Genomic DNA, 17,468 nt, shown 5'->3' with positions numbered 1-17,468 from the left:
CTTACTAACCACCCTGTTTACTAAGCTGCCTCATTACTGTGACAGCCACTAGCATGGCAAACAGGGAGGTAAGGTGTGCTAAATGGTTAGCATGTGAATTAGTGTGTGCTGTTAGAGCGCAAGCAAACTGTTACCATGTTGGCATGACAGTACACGCGAATTCATGAGTCAACTACATGCTGTGGGAAATGGTTGGTTATGGGCAAAAAATGAGCAAGGGCTGCACTGTGAGCAGTCATTGCTGCAGGGGTGTGCTACTGCTCTTCAAGAGGAGGTGGTAAGTGCATCTGCATTATCCACAATACACCTGCCATAGCCAGTATAGATATCAGAATCCCCCAGCCCCCTCAACACCTCCCCCTGAAATATTTTGCCAACAATCCTCCAGATCCCAGGTATACTCTTATTTGGTACCTTGATGCCTAGCTGTAGTATTGCAAGACTACCACTAGGGGACAGAGGTGGTATTTTGATCCTGGGCCGTTGAAGGGACAGGAGTGGCTGGGAATCACTATTGATTCCTACTAGACACTATGGACTCCAGTAAGAGCCAAGAGAGGTGTTGAGATGGAGAGGGTCTCAGGGGCTGGGAGAATGCTAGAATCATGTTGGGAGGTCACAAGGGTACGGGAGTTGTTGCTGCACCAGCCCCTTAGTGAATTGCCGATCGCATGACTGCAACTGTACTATTAACAAGGCACTTAACATGTCTGCCCTGTGCAGTGACTACATCGACAGATATCAGCCACATGCTAAGAGCAAAAATTTAGCACTGTTTAGTAAACAGGCTTCAAGATCTTTCTGTTGTATGAGAATGTTAAAATGTCCATTCTTTGTTGTCAGGCAAAGTGCTGTCTTGATTAGATGACAACGGTGTTTATTTTAGAAGATCCATTTGCATTATAGACATGCAGAAACTGCCAATTTTATGTTTATCTTGTATAACTGTCTAAATTCTAATTTTACAAAGCCAGGATATAAATGTCTAAAACTGAAGAACAAGCAAATGGAAATGAGATGGGATCTGGGTGTATATTGGGTAGGGCTGGTGCTGTCCTTAAAAATGAACATTTATTCCTCATTTCAGAAGGGGAATGAATGTCTATGGTAGCCATTCCCAACCCAGTCTTTGAGGCACACCTAGTACCTTCGGGTTTTCAGGACATCCACAATGAATATGCATGAGATAGATTTACATGCACTGCCTTGAACTGCATGCAAATCTAACTCATGTATAATCATTGTGTATATCCTAAACTGATAATAGGAACTGGTCTAAGTTACAGGGTATGCAGCAAGCTAGTCCATGTGCGGAATGAGTGTATGGTCAATCACCACATTTATTAAAGGCTTGGGAGAAGAGCCAGGCTTTCACTTGCTTTCTGAAGTGGAGGTATATATTAAAAAAGGAGCCCCCTGCATAACATAGAGGTCAGTCCAAGGGCACTACAATTGATTGTTTGCAAAGGCAGGAAGATGGCAGTGGGGGGGGGGGGAAGAGAGAGAGAGATCTGCAGAACAGTATTTATGACATGTATGAGACAGTTTTGTCAAATTGGTTGTTTGGGAATAGAAGGTGCTGTAACTCTGACAGCCTCTCAGGTAGGATTTTCGGAGAGAAAGACAGATTTCTTCAAACTGAGGGTGTACCTGACAGTGAGTATGTGTTGTGTATTGTAACATAAAAGATTTACTAAAAGATTTGTTGTGTTTCCCGTAAGAGAAATAGGGACAGACGCTGTGTGCTAGTTTGGTAGCTGTAGAGAGAAAAACATTTTATCTCCATACTGGCTTTTCCTTGAAGTCAGGAGAATGATGTTATAATTGACTATGAATTGAACTTAAGAGAGAGTGTCTGTGAAAAGTGTCCCTTGTCTTATAAAGAGTTTATAAAATATCAAGTGTGCTCCAGAGGAAAAAAAAAAACTTTAATGTTTGATTGCTTAAACCTGGAAAAGTTTACATTCTGTCCTTTGCCTGTGATATAAGCTGGCACTGTACTGAACTGTACTTTAAGACTGAATGACTGAGCATAATTCTGAAGTATTTTGGAAGTTTTGTGTGTGACTAGCAAACTATGAGACTTCCATCTAAAGCAGTCTAGGCTATTTTAAAATAAAGGCAGAAGGGCACAAACACAGGTACTCTTGATCTGACAGTATGCTGCAAAGGAATTCTATGGACTGTCTGAGCAGCAGCTTTGCTGTGGTTATTTATTTATTTTATTTATTTGTTACATTTGTATGATTGTATCCCACATTTTCCCACCTATTTGCAGGCTCAATGTGGCTTACATAGTACAGTAGAGGCAATCGCCAATAGCGGTATGAACAAAGTGAGGTTATGGCAGAGTAATGATCAAGTGTGATAGGCATATTGGGGGTTGTAAGGAAAAAGTTCTAAACCTAGAAAGACTTTGGGCTCATTTTCAAAAGAGAAAAACATCCAAAAAGTGGCATAAATCTATGCTTGGAATAAACTCCCTGAGCCCATACGCCAAGCCCCCTCCCTGCCCATCTTCAAATCCTTTGCTCAAAGCCCACCTCTTCAATGTCGCCTTCGGCACCTAACCACTACACCTCTATTCAGGAAATCTTGACTGCCCACCTTGACATTTCGTCCTTTAGATTGTAAGCTCCTTTGAGCAGGGACCGTCCTTCTTTGTTAAACTGTACAGCGCTGCGTAACCCTAGTAGCGCTTTAGAAATGTTAAGTAGTAGTAGAAGTATAAATCTGCATTTGGATGTTTTCCTCACAAAAAATCCAAATTGGTATTTTAGAAACCAATTTTTAGACGTTTTTCTACGAAGTCCTCAGAAATGCATTCAAATCACAAGGAAGTGTGTCAGGGGCATGATAAGGGTGGGATCTGAGCGTTCCTAACACTTGGATGTTTTTCTGCCATAATGGAACAAAACAAAAACACCCAGGGCTATAAGTTAGACGTTTTGGTCTAAGCCTGTTTTATTAACAAATAAGCCACAAAAAAAGTGTCCTAACTGACCAGATGACCACTGGAGGGAATAAGGGATGACCTCTCCTTACTCCCCAAATGGTCACTAACCCCCTTCCACCTCCCCAAAAATGTGATTAAAAACATTACTTACCAGACTCTATGCCTGTTACTGTTATTGCCCCTGTCCATGGCCCAATGATAGACAGAGGAGAGGATTAGATGGGGATGAAATGGGAATATAGATCTTAAGGTAAGGGAAGAAGGAAAGATGAAGTCAAGGAGGACTGGGTGGGAAGAAAGGCAAGGTATAAGATGAAGAGTTAGGACAGGGTAAAGAAAAGAGAAGGAAATTGGCTGGAAGAAAGAATGGGATGAGGCAAAGTATGAGGTGAAAAATGACAAACGTAAGAGGTAAAAAGACAGGAATGGAGAGGAGAGAGGTAAAAGATGTGTGAGATGTTGAAGTCTGAGAAAAGACAAAATTTAGGGAAAATTTCAGCTAAGTATACAAATAGCATACAATACAAACACGAAATCAAAGCTGAAAATATTCTCAACTAACAGCACATTGAATAATAAAATTATTTTTAAAAATTTCATATAAAGGGGGGAAAAGACCTCAAAAGTCAGCTGTGACACTTTAATTATATCATATCAACAATATGTGAGCATAGGCTTGACTCTGTTGACTCTTGGCGGTTTCCTTACAGGGAGCAAGTTGGCATTCAGGATGACATAATACGCCATTTTGTATGTAAGGAAACTGCCAAGATTGAAAAATAGGGTGAGTTTTCAATAGCATTGCACTTAGTTCCCCTGAAGAAGCTTGACATAAGTGAAACAGTGATCTCTGTTGGGACCTTAACTATTAAGCTAAGTGCTTGCTCCTTTCTTTTTGTCTTTATTGTGAAATTTTGCAGATGACTTGAATATGTTTAAATGTTGAACTCTTTTGGTTCACGTTGTTTATTACAAATAATAAAGGAGTTTTTTTTATGACTGATGATAGTAACGGAGTCAAGCCTATGCTGACATAGTGTTAACACAATATAATTAAAGTGTCACAGCTAACTTTTGAAATCTTTTTCCCCCTTTATATGACAATTTTAAAAAATCATTTTATTATCCAATGTGCTGTTAGTCAAGAATATTTTCAGCTTTGTTTTCATGTTTGAAGTCTTGGAAAAGACTGAGAAAATGGTGATGGAAGGAAAAGACAAAAATGAGAAATGGATAGAAGTGGCATATTCGTCAATATTGCCATAAGGATAAAGGGAGAAGAAATAATCAAAAATAGAATCTGAAAAGGAAAAGCAAGAAGACATCCAGGATAAAGGCAGATCTTGGTAATGGTAAGATATGTAAGATATGACTGTCCTGAGCTGGGAGTCAGACACCTGCACTGCTTCCTCCCCTCTTTAATGCCTCTTTTTGTTTTATTGTATTACACTTTGATAATGTTTTCAATCACAGTGAAAGTAAAAAAATAAGAAAAAAAGCAAACAAACATAAACACTCCTTCCAATCTTGGGCCCCAAATCCAGCCACTAGGTGTCAACATTGGGCAATGACTGGGACTCGACCCTGTAGCATTCCCTGCCTCCAGCCAGTCTGGGAGATAGATGGTCTGACCCATTGCTCAAACCCAGATCTTCTAACTGCCAGAAAGCCACTGGGCCACCCCCCCCCCCCCCCCATCCTCTCTCCCAACAATGGCTAACTGTTCAGCAAGTAAAGCCTTCACCATCATGTCTGTCAAACAAATGAAGAACCCTGTGTAAATTAGCAACAGTTTCATAAATATGAGCAAAATATTATTTTTCTTTTATCCAAATAACTAAGTTCCCTGAAGTGCCTCCACAGCGTTCTTCCTCTGCAAGCTCCAGATAACCCTGTTTATTTTTCCTCCTGGTAGATCCCAGCAAGCAGTTTCAGCACACACGGTTTTAATCTGCACTTTTATCGGACACTGACCCAGATGCAGGAACTCTTGAAGACTGTCCTTTATTTTTCAGAATCCCATTTCAAAATAAAGCTATATCTCCAAGAGGGGAACAAGAACATATTTTCATCTGGATTTTGGTTTGGTTTGATATTTATTTGTTAGTTTTAGTGTTCCTTCTTGCTAGAAGCTAAAAATGAAAGCTCTCTATTTCTGGCAAGTCCGTCCATTATGAACTGGTAGTGGAGATCCATGGTATTCAATGTTTAAAAAATTTGTCTTTTTTGCTTTTTTAACACATCAAAGGCAGGGACTGACAGATGGACAAACCTGAATGCATAATGGTGTCACAGGTTAGAACATCAGAGCTGGTAGGATATCCTAGGCCCCAACACCTGAAAAGGAGGTGAAATCAGGATGGAGCACTGGAGCTATTGGGTTTCTCCAAGTTCTACCAGTAAAAGAAAAGGAGGTGTAGCCAAAGCCAGAGCAGTAGAGTTAAAAAGGTTCCTTTTTCCCTGCCAATCAAAAGATGAAGATCCAAGGTTAGAACAGCCTGGTTGTTGGTGTTTCCAAATTAAACAGAGTTGACAGAGTGAATGGGGGAGAGAGCATGGAAAAGTAAGAATGAGATGGAGTTTGAGGAGGTATGAACGTGGGGAAATGAAGTGGATCATGCGAGAGCATGAGGGGAGAGAGCAAGGAGGACTGCTGCGGAGAAGTTTTTAGAGAATAAGGAGAGAGGGTGGAGGAGTACGCATGGGGAGAGTGAAATGTGAGAGAACGAGGAATAGAACATGGAGAACTGGAGATGCAAGAGAGAATGGGAGAGAGAATTTGAGAGAGTGGTAAAACCAAACTCTAGGAGCTTCTGCATTCATGCTGTTTACAGGGCACTTCTATTCCTGAAAGGCATATTGTGATAAACACAGGACTGTCCTACTCTAAAGATGCCACCAGAGGATACTCCTGTAGTGAAAAACCCTGTAAAATGCCAGGAACTGGCCACTAGAAGGAGCTCCAAAGTGGACACCGGTGAAATATGGGGAAGGAGTCACTAGAGGGAGCTCCAGCAAAGGCCAGGCATATAGAGATTAGGGAGGACCCATAGAAGGAGATTTCCCCTTTAAGAGAAAAGGCACCCAGGAGAAGGTTCTGGACCCTTCTAGAGCCAGGGTGAGGGGCCTAAAGAGGTGGGGAGGATTATTAGCCACCCTATAAAGAGCACCCTCCAAAAAGAGAATGGAGGGGAGGAAATGGGGACCTGAATGGATGGAGAAGGGGGAAGGGGGAAGGAAACCTGCTGGCGGAGACCCCCTTGAAGCTGAGAGAGAAGGATCCCTCTAAAAACCAAGAAGGTACTTACCTTGCTATGGATATTGTAGTAATGGAGCCAATAACTGTTGTAGAAGCCCATGTGGAAGGAACATTGGGCCAGAGGGAACTGAATATTAATTGAACTGGACTAACAGCCGTGGGGTGGAGGACAGGACTGTAAAGTTACAGTGAGAGTGGAAAGTCCTGTCCAGGGGAGGAGGCTGTTTTAAACTGAGACCCAGGTCTCCCAAATAAGTGGGCTCAGTTGAGGAAAGCCAGAGGAACTATTGGGGGAAAAATTGTTCCCCACTAGACTGGATCAGGGATGCTAATGGAGTGGATTTGTATCTGGTATAGCTAATTTGTATAGCTGATAAAGCTGAGAAACCAGGGTTATATTCCCAAGCAAGATGACTTGGAGCCCCTCATGGGTACCAGAAATGTGACCTGTTACCTGAGGATACATCAGGGAAGGATTCCCTGAATTGGTGATAAATGAGGAACAGTCACCCTAAGTTGGAAGGGGTGCCCAAACATTGAGACTGGGATTACAGGGTGCTGTAGAGAAGAATTGTCTCTGAACCTTTCTTAGTCTTAGAGGCAAAGTTCTAGTGAGCCCTGGCTATGGGCTTGAAATGCTGGACAGGAGCCACCAGGGGATCCTCAGCACAGAAGAGAACCCATGGGGGACTACAATATGAAAAACTTCATCACATTATCTATAGGAGTGCTAGTGACTGGGTCACACTCCACTCTGGGATGAATACCCAGTGCACTAGGAAGACATCTACCTCAAGAGGGAACCTCTTACCACTGCTGTTTCAGAACAATAATTGTGTATGCAAGGCAAGTGACCTCTTTTCTCCCTCTGCCCTCTGGATGTCTATTTTTTTCTGTTTCCATGTTCCATGTTTTGTTTAAGCATGTTACTGAGCATCAGCTTAAACCATTTAGTGTCCAATGTTCCCGTAATAAGCCATATGGGAACAGATTGATGAGACTAAAGGGTTAACACAGAAAATCTCCTAAAATAAACTGTAACTTGTAATCAGAGATCATTTTCACCACTTATTTGAAGAGTCTTGCCTCTCTTCAAATGATAAAGGGGTTGGGACATTTCCCTGTGAGGAAAGGCTAAAGCGGCTAGGGCTCTTCAGCTTGGAGAAAAGGTGGTGGCTGAGGGGAGATATGATAGAGGTCTATAAAATAATGAGTGGAGTTGAACGGGTAGATGTGAAGCGTCTGTGTATGCTTTCCAAAAATACTAGGAGTAGGGGGCATGTGATGAAGCTACAAAGTAGTAAATTTAAAATGAATTGGAGAAAATATTTCTTCACTCAACGTGTAATTAAACTCTGGAATTCGTTGCCGGAGAATGTGGTAAAGGTGGTTAGCTTAGCAGAGTTTAAAAAAAAGGTTTGGCCGGCTTCCTAAAGGAAAAGTCCATAGACCATTATTAAATTGGACTTGGGGAAAATCCACTATTTCTGGGATAAGCAGTATAAAATGATTTGTACTTTTTTGGGATCTTGCCAGGTATTTGTGACCTGGATTGGCCACTGTTGGAAACAGGATGCTGGGCTTGATGGACCTTTGGTCTTTCCCAGTATGGCAATACTTATGTACTGTGCCAGTTCTTAGGAACAGGGCTGCCGCACTGGGGATCAAAAAATCCATGCCACAGTCATGGCATCGTTCTGTGAAAAGCAGTTGTAAAGGAAAACAGCAGCACTATACAAGCAAATTATGGAACAGATGGGTTAATATTCTTAAGGGCTCATGCGTATATTGGCAGCCTATTTTTGCTAATAGAATATGAGACAACTACTGCCCTTGTATTCGCCTTAAGGCATCCCACCAGTTTATCACAAAATACTTCTCTCACTCTTGTTTGAGGAGAGATATAAAGTCTTGGTCTGCCAGATAGCTGGAATTAAACCTCCAAAGGGCAGGTTTACAATGATCTTGTGAGGGTGAGGACCTTTAACAATACCACAGCATGATCGGAGACTAATATATACTTTTGATGGTAGCCTTCTCTACTGGCAGCATTAAAACTTTAGAGATCAGGAAGTAATCAATTCTAAAATAGGATCTGTGGGGTAAGGAGTAGTAGGAAAAAAAAATTTCCCCATAGAATAGAATCAAGAAATGTATTAAGTTATGTCCAATAAAAAAGGTATCATCTTATTTTATTTTCCATGTTTTATTTTGTTTGATTTCTATTGATTACCCATAGAATAGAGTAATTCCCAAGGGTATGATAAATCTAGCTTCTTAATCACACTGGTTGTAACACAGCCCATGTGCATGAGGTTTTCATTATATGTAAGGAGGAGCAGTCCAGAACCAGATCCAAGGGTTGGTTAAAATACCTGCCAGTCACCAAATTTCACCTTTGTCCTCTACTAGAATGGTGGCTAGAGATTGAAAGAACATTGTATAATCAGTGGTAGACGCATATAAATTACAAAGAGTAAGAGGAGTGTCTCCGAAATCCAAAGTTAATTTAACCCAGAGACCTTCATTATCCGTGGCCATCAAGTTTTATGCCTACCATGAGTAATCACTTAACAGCCACTCAGTTTAAATTATCTTCCATATATCCTGGAAGATAATTTAAAAGATTCCTTATACTTCAAATGAGTTTTTGAAGAAAGGTAATATCTGGGTTTTTCTTCTGAAGATAAAACATTAGGGCTCGATATGCAAAGCAATTTTTCCAGCCAGTAAAAGGCTCCTTAACAGTTAAATCACCTGTTTGGGGCCTGCTGAAAATAACCGGTTAGCACTGTACTGAAAATTTGCTGTTTTGTGGGTATTCTGAGGGCGGAGTGAGCACTTAACCAGCCAGATTAACCGCATATATAGGTTCACATAAAAGTCAGTCCTATCTTTATGCAGTAACCCATAGCCAGTTAAGTGCTGAATAGCACACGAAGGGGTCCTTTTACCAGGCTGTGGTAAAAAGGGCCTGCGGTAGTGGTGGGGGCTGTATTTTCCGCGCACCAGGGTTAGCGCTATGCTATAAAATATGGAATTATTTTCAATAGCGCCGGAAATGGCACGCACTTGAGGCAGAACTACTGCCGGCATCTGCGATGGGCAACCCTTTAGTAAAAGGGCATATGCATTAGCTGTCTCCAGAAACCCAGAAATTCAATGCTAGTACATGGACATGACTCGACATTGAATTTCTGAGTTTAATTCCGGCAGTGGTCAGCAGGTAGGTTTTTTCCCCCCTTTTTATGGGGTTATTGAGATATGTACAGAGGGTGTCATCTTAGAAGATCAACTGATGCTTTTCAATTGATAGAAGCTGCTGCTGACAAGAGTCATATGTGAAATATCCTGTTTTAATGGGCTTCATTAGCAGAATAACAGAATTTGCTTATACAGGTTAACTTGGTGTACTGTGATTATCTTATGAACAACAACGAACAAGCTGCAGCCAGCAGCATGGCCCCAGGGCCAGAGTTAGAGGGTGGCAAACAGGGGAATTGCCTTTGGTCCCCATACTATAGGGGTCTCCAAACCTGCCTCAAGTAAAGGAGACATAGGCTGAAGGCCAGCTTTTGGGTCCCCTCCCTGGTTTCTGCCCCGGCCCCCCTGAATGTCTAACACCAGCCCTGATGGTCCATACCAATTGTGTATTCATTGTGCTGAACATTAAAGGTGCACAGAGGAAATGTGCTGGCAATCTGATGCATCCCCCAAGTGACTAAATTGCCCTGGAGCATTTGTTGGAAAGATTCTTGTTTTGCCCTTCTCTCCCCCCCCCCCATATAATCAGTATGCATAATCCAGCCCAGAGCACTAAACAAAAATTCATTTCACATCCCAAAGCAACAGACTCAGTCCAATACAGTCACTGACTGTCTTAGCTGCTACCACTGTTCCCTCTAAGCTGATCGGGAGTCCTCCAACTGCATTGCTAGGCATAGATAGGTTCCCTGAAGTCCTGCAGAGTGTGCCTGTCCCTCACTATTGCGTGCAGAAGGCAGAAGAGACAAGGCAGAGCAGACTAGGCAGAGCTGGAGGCAAGGCAGACCTCGAGGCTGAGCCACACAAACAAACAAACAATCGGATCAAGCAGTTTTTCAAGTTCTAGATTGTATATCACTAAACAGGGGACTCAGGTAGTTTTCATTTCTGTGCAGTGCAGTAGGTTTTCCCTGGATGTTTTAAGGGAAGAGACAATCTTGGATTATTCTGGGGTTGTAGCCTTTTAGTTTGAAGAATTCAGTCAGGCTTGGCTGAGTATAATGGACTTTTTTTTGTTATGTGAAGGTAGAAGCTGGAGTTGTGGAGGTAGCTGCATCTGTCAGTTGGTTTCCTGTATATAAGTGTTTGTATACAGGCATTGTTGAAAGAAACTGTGCTGTCTAGAAAGTTGATTTTTTTTATATGGAGCAGTCAATTTTGAATCTGATTGAAGGATAATATGCAGTGAAAGAACTGTAAAAATTGTTTGCGAGTCTCTTCTTCCTCAGTCCAAATCATAAAAATGTCATCAATATACCAGTAGTATTTACGGGGTTTAATCTAACACGTATTAAAAAATGTTTCTTCCAGGTTCACATATTACTGTTTCATCCTGGTGCCCATAGCAGTGTCCATGATTTACAGATAGATAATATTGTTGAAGGAGAAATCACTAAGTTAGAATGAATTTGACTGAACAAAGGTCTGGGTTTCCTTTCACATTATGCTTTATCACTGTGTGATTATCCATCCATCTCTCCCTGTTTCTCACCCCTCTTCCCTATCTTTCCTTGTGAGAATTCAGTGGAATGTGCTTATGTTTTATTAATATGTTCCGATATTTGTCATCTTTTGCTCATTTCTGGCACGAAGAAGAAGGTACTACCTTCAAAAGCTTGTGAAAAAAATGTGTTGTTAGTTTAATAAGAAAGGTATCATCTTGTCTTCTTTTTTTGATTTGTTTTATTTCTATTTATTGCCTTTGGGGGTGGACTAACATTAATACCACACCATTTTATTAACTTTCTCAAAACTAGCAATCAGCTGTACATTATCTACCTCAATATAGTAGGAGCTCAGACTCCTGCTGCAGCAAAGAGGTAGAATCTGCCTACTAGGGGGTTTGGATTTAGCTTACGAATTTCTCAGAAGTTGAGTTTTTAAAATTAGATCCCAAAGACAGCACAGCTCATAAAAGACACAAATTTATCTTAATCCCAGCAGTTTTTTTGCCTCAAAAGCTAAAGTAGCATAAAGCAAAACTAAAAAAAATTAAAAGATGTCGTAAAGTAGATGTGTTTATTCACATTCTTTGTGTTTTCTCTGCTGACGTTTCCATATAGAAAATTTGGTAGGAGAAGCATCTCAGCTGCACTCTCAGAGGGCTATAACCAGGTCTGGTTTTTAAGATAAGCAAGATAAGATAAGGAAATTGACCTTCTTCTTAGGCCAGGTATCTGTATCCTCCTTGAAATAAATTACATGATTTATTTGTAGCATTTGTATCCCACATTTCCCCACCAATTTGCAGGCTCGATGTGGCTTACATTTGCCGTAATGGTGGTTGCCATTTCCGGGTAACAGAATTACAAATGGTAAAATTGCGATAAGGTGCATACATACATGGTACCTTAATGATGTGATACCCACTAACAAGTCTTCTCCACACTCTGGATCTCTCTCCCAGAGGAGTTACGTCTAACTCCAGCATGGCTCATCTCTCCAGCTGTTAACTTGCCACACATACTGTAACTTAGATCTGTTCTTCATATCTTATTAAACTATACATATAATCTGCCTTCAGTTTAGTCACCAATCTATTTATCCCAATGACTTTGTAACGTAGTACCCATCTTGCCCCATCTATATGTCTCAACAGCACTTGCCCCCTCAGTTGCCTATTAAGATGTTGCATTGTATTGTACAAACAGCATTAGCATCATATCTGTGTTATTTAAATGTCCTAATGTGTGCCTATTAAGGTGTTTCATTTGTATTGTGCTGACATTGATTGATTGTATCATATGTATGTTATATGAATGTTCTTCCATGCTGTCTATTATGGTGTCATTTGTATTATATGACATTTGTCATATTTCTGTTATGAGATGGGTTTGCAGTGCTGTTAAATGTTTATATATCTGATACTATGGAGCTCATTTTCAAAAGAGAGAGTGTCATAAAGCACCATTTGGATGTTTTTCTTCTAAAAATGTCCAAATTGGTATTTTCAAAACCTATTTTGCAGACGTTTATCTATGCAAGTCATCTGCAGTGCATCCAAATCACAAGGGGGTGTGTCGGGGACATTTTGAAGGTGGGATTAGAGTGTGCAAAACCCGAAATATAGCTACGTCATGCAAGGTTCCAAGTTAGGAGTTACGGACCAAGAAAGGGATCTGGGTGTCGTCATCGATAATACACTGAAACCTTCTGCTCAGTGTGCTGCTGCGGCTAGGAAAGCGAATAGAATGTTGGGTATTATTAGGAAAGGTATGGAAAACAGGTGTGAGGATGTTATAATGCCGTTGTATCGCTCCATGGTGCGACTGCACTTTGAGTATTGTGTTCAATTCTGGTCGCCGCATCTCAAGAAAGATATAGTAGAATTGGAAAAGGTGCAGCGAAGGGCGACTAAAATGATAGTGGGGATGGGACGACTTCCCTATGAAGAAAGACTAAGAAGGCTAGGGATTTTCAGCTTGGAGAAGAGACGGCTGAGGGGAGACATGATAGAGGTATATAAAATAATGAGTGGAGTGGAACAGGTGGATGTGAAGCGTCTGTTCATGCTTTCCAAAAATACTAGGACTAGGGGGCATGTGATGAAACTACAGTGTAGTAAATTTAAAACAAATCGGAGAAAACTTTTCTTCACCCAACACATAATTAAACTCTGGAATTCGTTGCCGGAGAACGTGGTGAAGGCGGTTAGCTTGGCAGAGTTTAAAAAGGGGTTGGACGGTTTCCTAAAGGACAAGTCCATAAACCGCTACTAAATAGACTTGGGAAAAATCCACAATTCCAGGAATAACATGTATAGAATGTTTGTACGTTTGGGAAGCTTGCCAGGTGCCCTTGGCCTGGATTGGCCGCTGTCGTGGACAGGATGCTGGGCTCGATGGACCCTTGGTCTTTTCCCAGTGTGGCATTACTTATCTACTTATCTTATCTACTTGGATGTTTTAAAGCCATAATGGAACAAAACAGGACTAAAACTAAGACATTTTGGTCTAGACCCATTTTCAGAATGAATAAGGTACAAAAAGGTGCCCTAAATCTAAATGACCAGATGACCACTGCAGGGAATCAATGGTGACCCCCTCCCACCCCCAAAAATGTGATTTAAAATAGTACTCACCAGCCTCTGACAGCCTCAGATGTTAAAGTCTGGTCTAATAGACTAGTTTAGTGGTCGGTGCTGTACTCAGTGTGGGACCCAGGTCCCTATCTCCCTCTACCTGTCACACTTGTGGTGGAAACTGTGCCCCCTTCATCTATAATTTATTTATTTATTTTATTTAACACATTTATACCCCACAGTTTCCTAATAAGGGCTATTGTAGCGGTGTCAAGCTGTACCTGCTGTATACTGCCTTCAATTAATCTGTTCATTGAGGTGGTTAATAAATCCCAATAAATGCATAACTATATCTGATGAATATTCATTGAGGATATCTTGAAAACCAAACTTGTTTGAGGCCCTCACTGAGAACTCCTGGAATTCAAGAACTGGGAAAAGGATGAGCATAACTGCCCAAATCAAGGTTTGATCCCCAAATTGAACCCACTGTGGTATAATTTCACCTAACCCTTTGTACAGGTCTACTTAAGAACATAAGAATAGCCATACTGGGTCAGGCCAGTGGTCCATCTAGTCCAGTATCCTGCTTCCAGCAGTTGCCAATTCAGGTCACAAGTACCTTGCCAGAATCCCAAATAGTAGCAAGATTCATGTTACTGATCCCAGAGACAAGCAATGGCTTCCCCCATGTCTATCTCCTCTAGCATTACTTAGTAAAAGGGCAATCATATATGCAACACTCCAGCATATGATCATCACAAGACTCTGTTGCCTATGTAGTAATTACCCCAGATTACTCATCTCTTTTCCGTATGTAAATTAAAAGGAAAAATACTAGCAGGTTCACACTCTATCACCTATAATCAATTAATTTATCCCTGGTGTCACAAATATTTCACTCCTTATTGTTCCATCTTCCTTGCCCTTTTCAGTGCATAAGTACATAAGTAATGCCACACTGGGAAAAGACCAAGGGTCCATCGAGCCCAGCATCCTATCCACGACAGTGGCCAATCAAGGCCAAGGGCACCTGGCAAGCTTCCCAAACATACAAACATTCTTTATATGTTATTCCTGGAATTGTGGATTTTTCCCATTTAGTAGCGGTTTATGGACTTGTCCTTTAGGAAACTGTCTAACCCCTTTTTAAACTCTGCCAAGCTAACCGCCTTCACCACGTTCTCCGGCAACGAATTCCAGAGTTTAATTACGCGTTGGGTGAAGAAACATTTTCTCTGATTTGTTTTAAATTTACTACACTGTAGTTTCATCGCATGCCCCCTAGTCCTAGTATTTTTGGAAAGCGTGAACAGACGCTTCACATCCACCTGTTCCACTCCACTCATTATCATATTTTTTCTGATTAGATGTACTTCTGTTCATTGGAGATCCAGTATATCCAAATTTCTTTCATGTATATTTATTGAGGCTCTCTTAAATAAAACAGACTGCCTGATATTTGACCATCGTGGTCAGTGTTTAGACAAAACACTGGCTGCCACGGTTGAAATGAAAATGGATATTCAGCAGCAGTACCTGGTTACAGGAAAGCAGTGAATATGCAGTTTCAGTGCCATTCAGTTAGTGGCCATATTCAGATCGCTAACCAGATAGATACCTGGATAGAGTTAGGAAAGATTTTTTTGTTGTCTTAACTTTATCTGGTAAGGGGACTGAATATGGCTGCTAACTGGATACTACTACTACTTATCATTTCTATAGTGCTATTAGACATATGCAGCGCTGTACATTGGAAATGAAGAGACAGTCCCTGCTCGAAAGAGCTTACAATCTAGCTAGGACAGACAAACAGGACAAATAAGGGATAAGGGAATTACTAAGGTAGGAATGATAAAAATGAGTGCTGAACAAGTGAGTAAGGGGTAGGAGTTAAAAGCAGCATCAAAAAGGTGGGCTTTTACCCTAGATTTGAAGATGGACAGATGGAGCTTCATTTACAGGCTTAGGAAGTCTATTCCAGGCATATGGTACAGCAAGATAACGGAGTCTGGAGTTAGCAGTGGAGGAGAAGGGTGCCTCCAGTTTCACCCAATCCCCATTCTGTTCACATAAAGAGAAATTCTATTTGATGTGCATAAGGTTAGGCGCCAATAACGTTCAATATTTATAGAATAATAGAACTCACGCTTATGATTGGGGCCAATAATTGACAGTTAAACACTAGGTGCTGTTCTATAAAATGTGCACTTAAGTCCCTTACCCCCCCAGATTCCATATGTGGCACTTTGAGTAGTGTGTGCAAATTTGGCCATTCATCCAATTTGCATTCACAACTTAATTGAATAATGAGCCAATCAGCACCAATAATTGAGCAATAACAAACAATTATCAGCACTAATTGGCAATAATTAGAATTTATGTGCGCATATTTTTAGGCATATTCTATAAAAAGGTGCATGTAAATCAGTGGCGTAGCTACTTGGGGCCTGGGGGGCCTGGGCCCCCATAGATTTGGCCCTGGACCCCCCTGCCGAAGACGTGCAGGACGTCAGAAACAGAAGGAAGCCTTTTGCAGAAAGAAGATGACCTCGGCTGGCGGGGGTTTGGGGTCCCCCGCCATCAAAGGTAGGTGACGGTGGGTTGGCGGCGGGAGGGGGGTCCAGAGGGTCGGCAGCAAGGGGGGGTGGCGGTGCCGGGGGGGGGGCTAAAATATGCCCCCTCACCTCAGGCTCTGGACCCCCCTCCTGCCGAAGTCTGGCTACGCCCCTGATGTAAATTCTAGTGCAGATCTGAAAAGAGGACGTGGCCATGGGAGGGGTATGAGTGGGTCAGGGGCATTTCTAAGCTTAATGTCCTTCTATGTGAAATTGTACAGCGCTGCGTAACCCTAGTAGCGCTTTAGAAATGTTAAATAGTAGTAGTAGTAGTAGTAGTAGTAATGCGAGATCCACACCTAATTTGCGCATGGGAATTTACACCAGATTTTCATTGGTATAAATGGTTGTACCTAAACTTATTTGTGGTTCCTGGAGATAAGTGCTATTTATAAACTGAGCCTAAATGTAAGCGTGGTTTATAGAATACCGCTAAGCACTATTTTTCAGCATCAATTATATAGGTGTCATTTATAGAATCTATTCTTTAGTGCACAACTGTATGGGGGCGTTAATGTGGGTGGAGCATGAGCTTTTCATGGGCATTTCACCTAGTGATGTGCACAACTTATAGAATAATATAAGTTGCAAGTGTGACATAGCGCATTGAGTTGACATACTTGTAAATAGCCACCCCTATGTTTTGGTGTGCCATTGTCACCTTATGCCTGTATTCTATAACAGCTAGGTGCTGTATTCTATAACAGCTAGGTGCGCCTAGGTGCTGTAATAGAATTTGGTGCTAAGCACTGTTTTTTTTTGTGGTACCTAATTTATGGTGCCAGTTTATAGAATTGTCACCATAGTGGCAAGGTGGTCAGAGGAAATATTCAGTGGCACTATCCGTTAGTGCTGCTGAATATCTCTCTCAGTGGCACTTATCCGGTTAGTAGCACCTGCTAATTGGATAAGTGCATATGAAAATCTTATCACTTCCTGTTTAGACTATTGTAACTTGCTTCTCACAGGTCTCCCACTAAGCCATCTCTCTCCCTTTCAACCTGTTCAAAATTCTGCTGCACGACATATTCCACCAGAGTCACTATGCTCATATTAGCCCTCTCCTCAAGTCACTTCATTGGCTCCTTATCCATTTCCACATACAGTTCAAACTCCTCTTATTGACTTACAAGTGCATTCACTCTGCAGCTCCTCAGTACCTCTCCACTCTTACCTCTTCCTACACTCATCCCCAGGAGCTCTGTTCACTGGGTAAATCTCTCTTATCTGCACCCTTCTCCTCTACTGCAAACTCCAGTCTCCATTCCTTTTATCTTGCTGCACCATATGCCTTGAATAGACTTCCTGAGCCAGTACGTCAAGCTCAATCTCTGGCCATCTTCAAATCTA

This window comes from Microcaecilia unicolor, chromosome 5 (assembly GCF_901765095.1).
Source record: "Microcaecilia unicolor chromosome 5, aMicUni1.1, whole genome shotgun sequence".
Taxonomy (NCBI): domain Eukaryota; kingdom Metazoa; phylum Chordata; class Amphibia; order Gymnophiona; family Siphonopidae; genus Microcaecilia; species Microcaecilia unicolor.
This window is presented reverse-complemented; position numbering follows the sequence as displayed.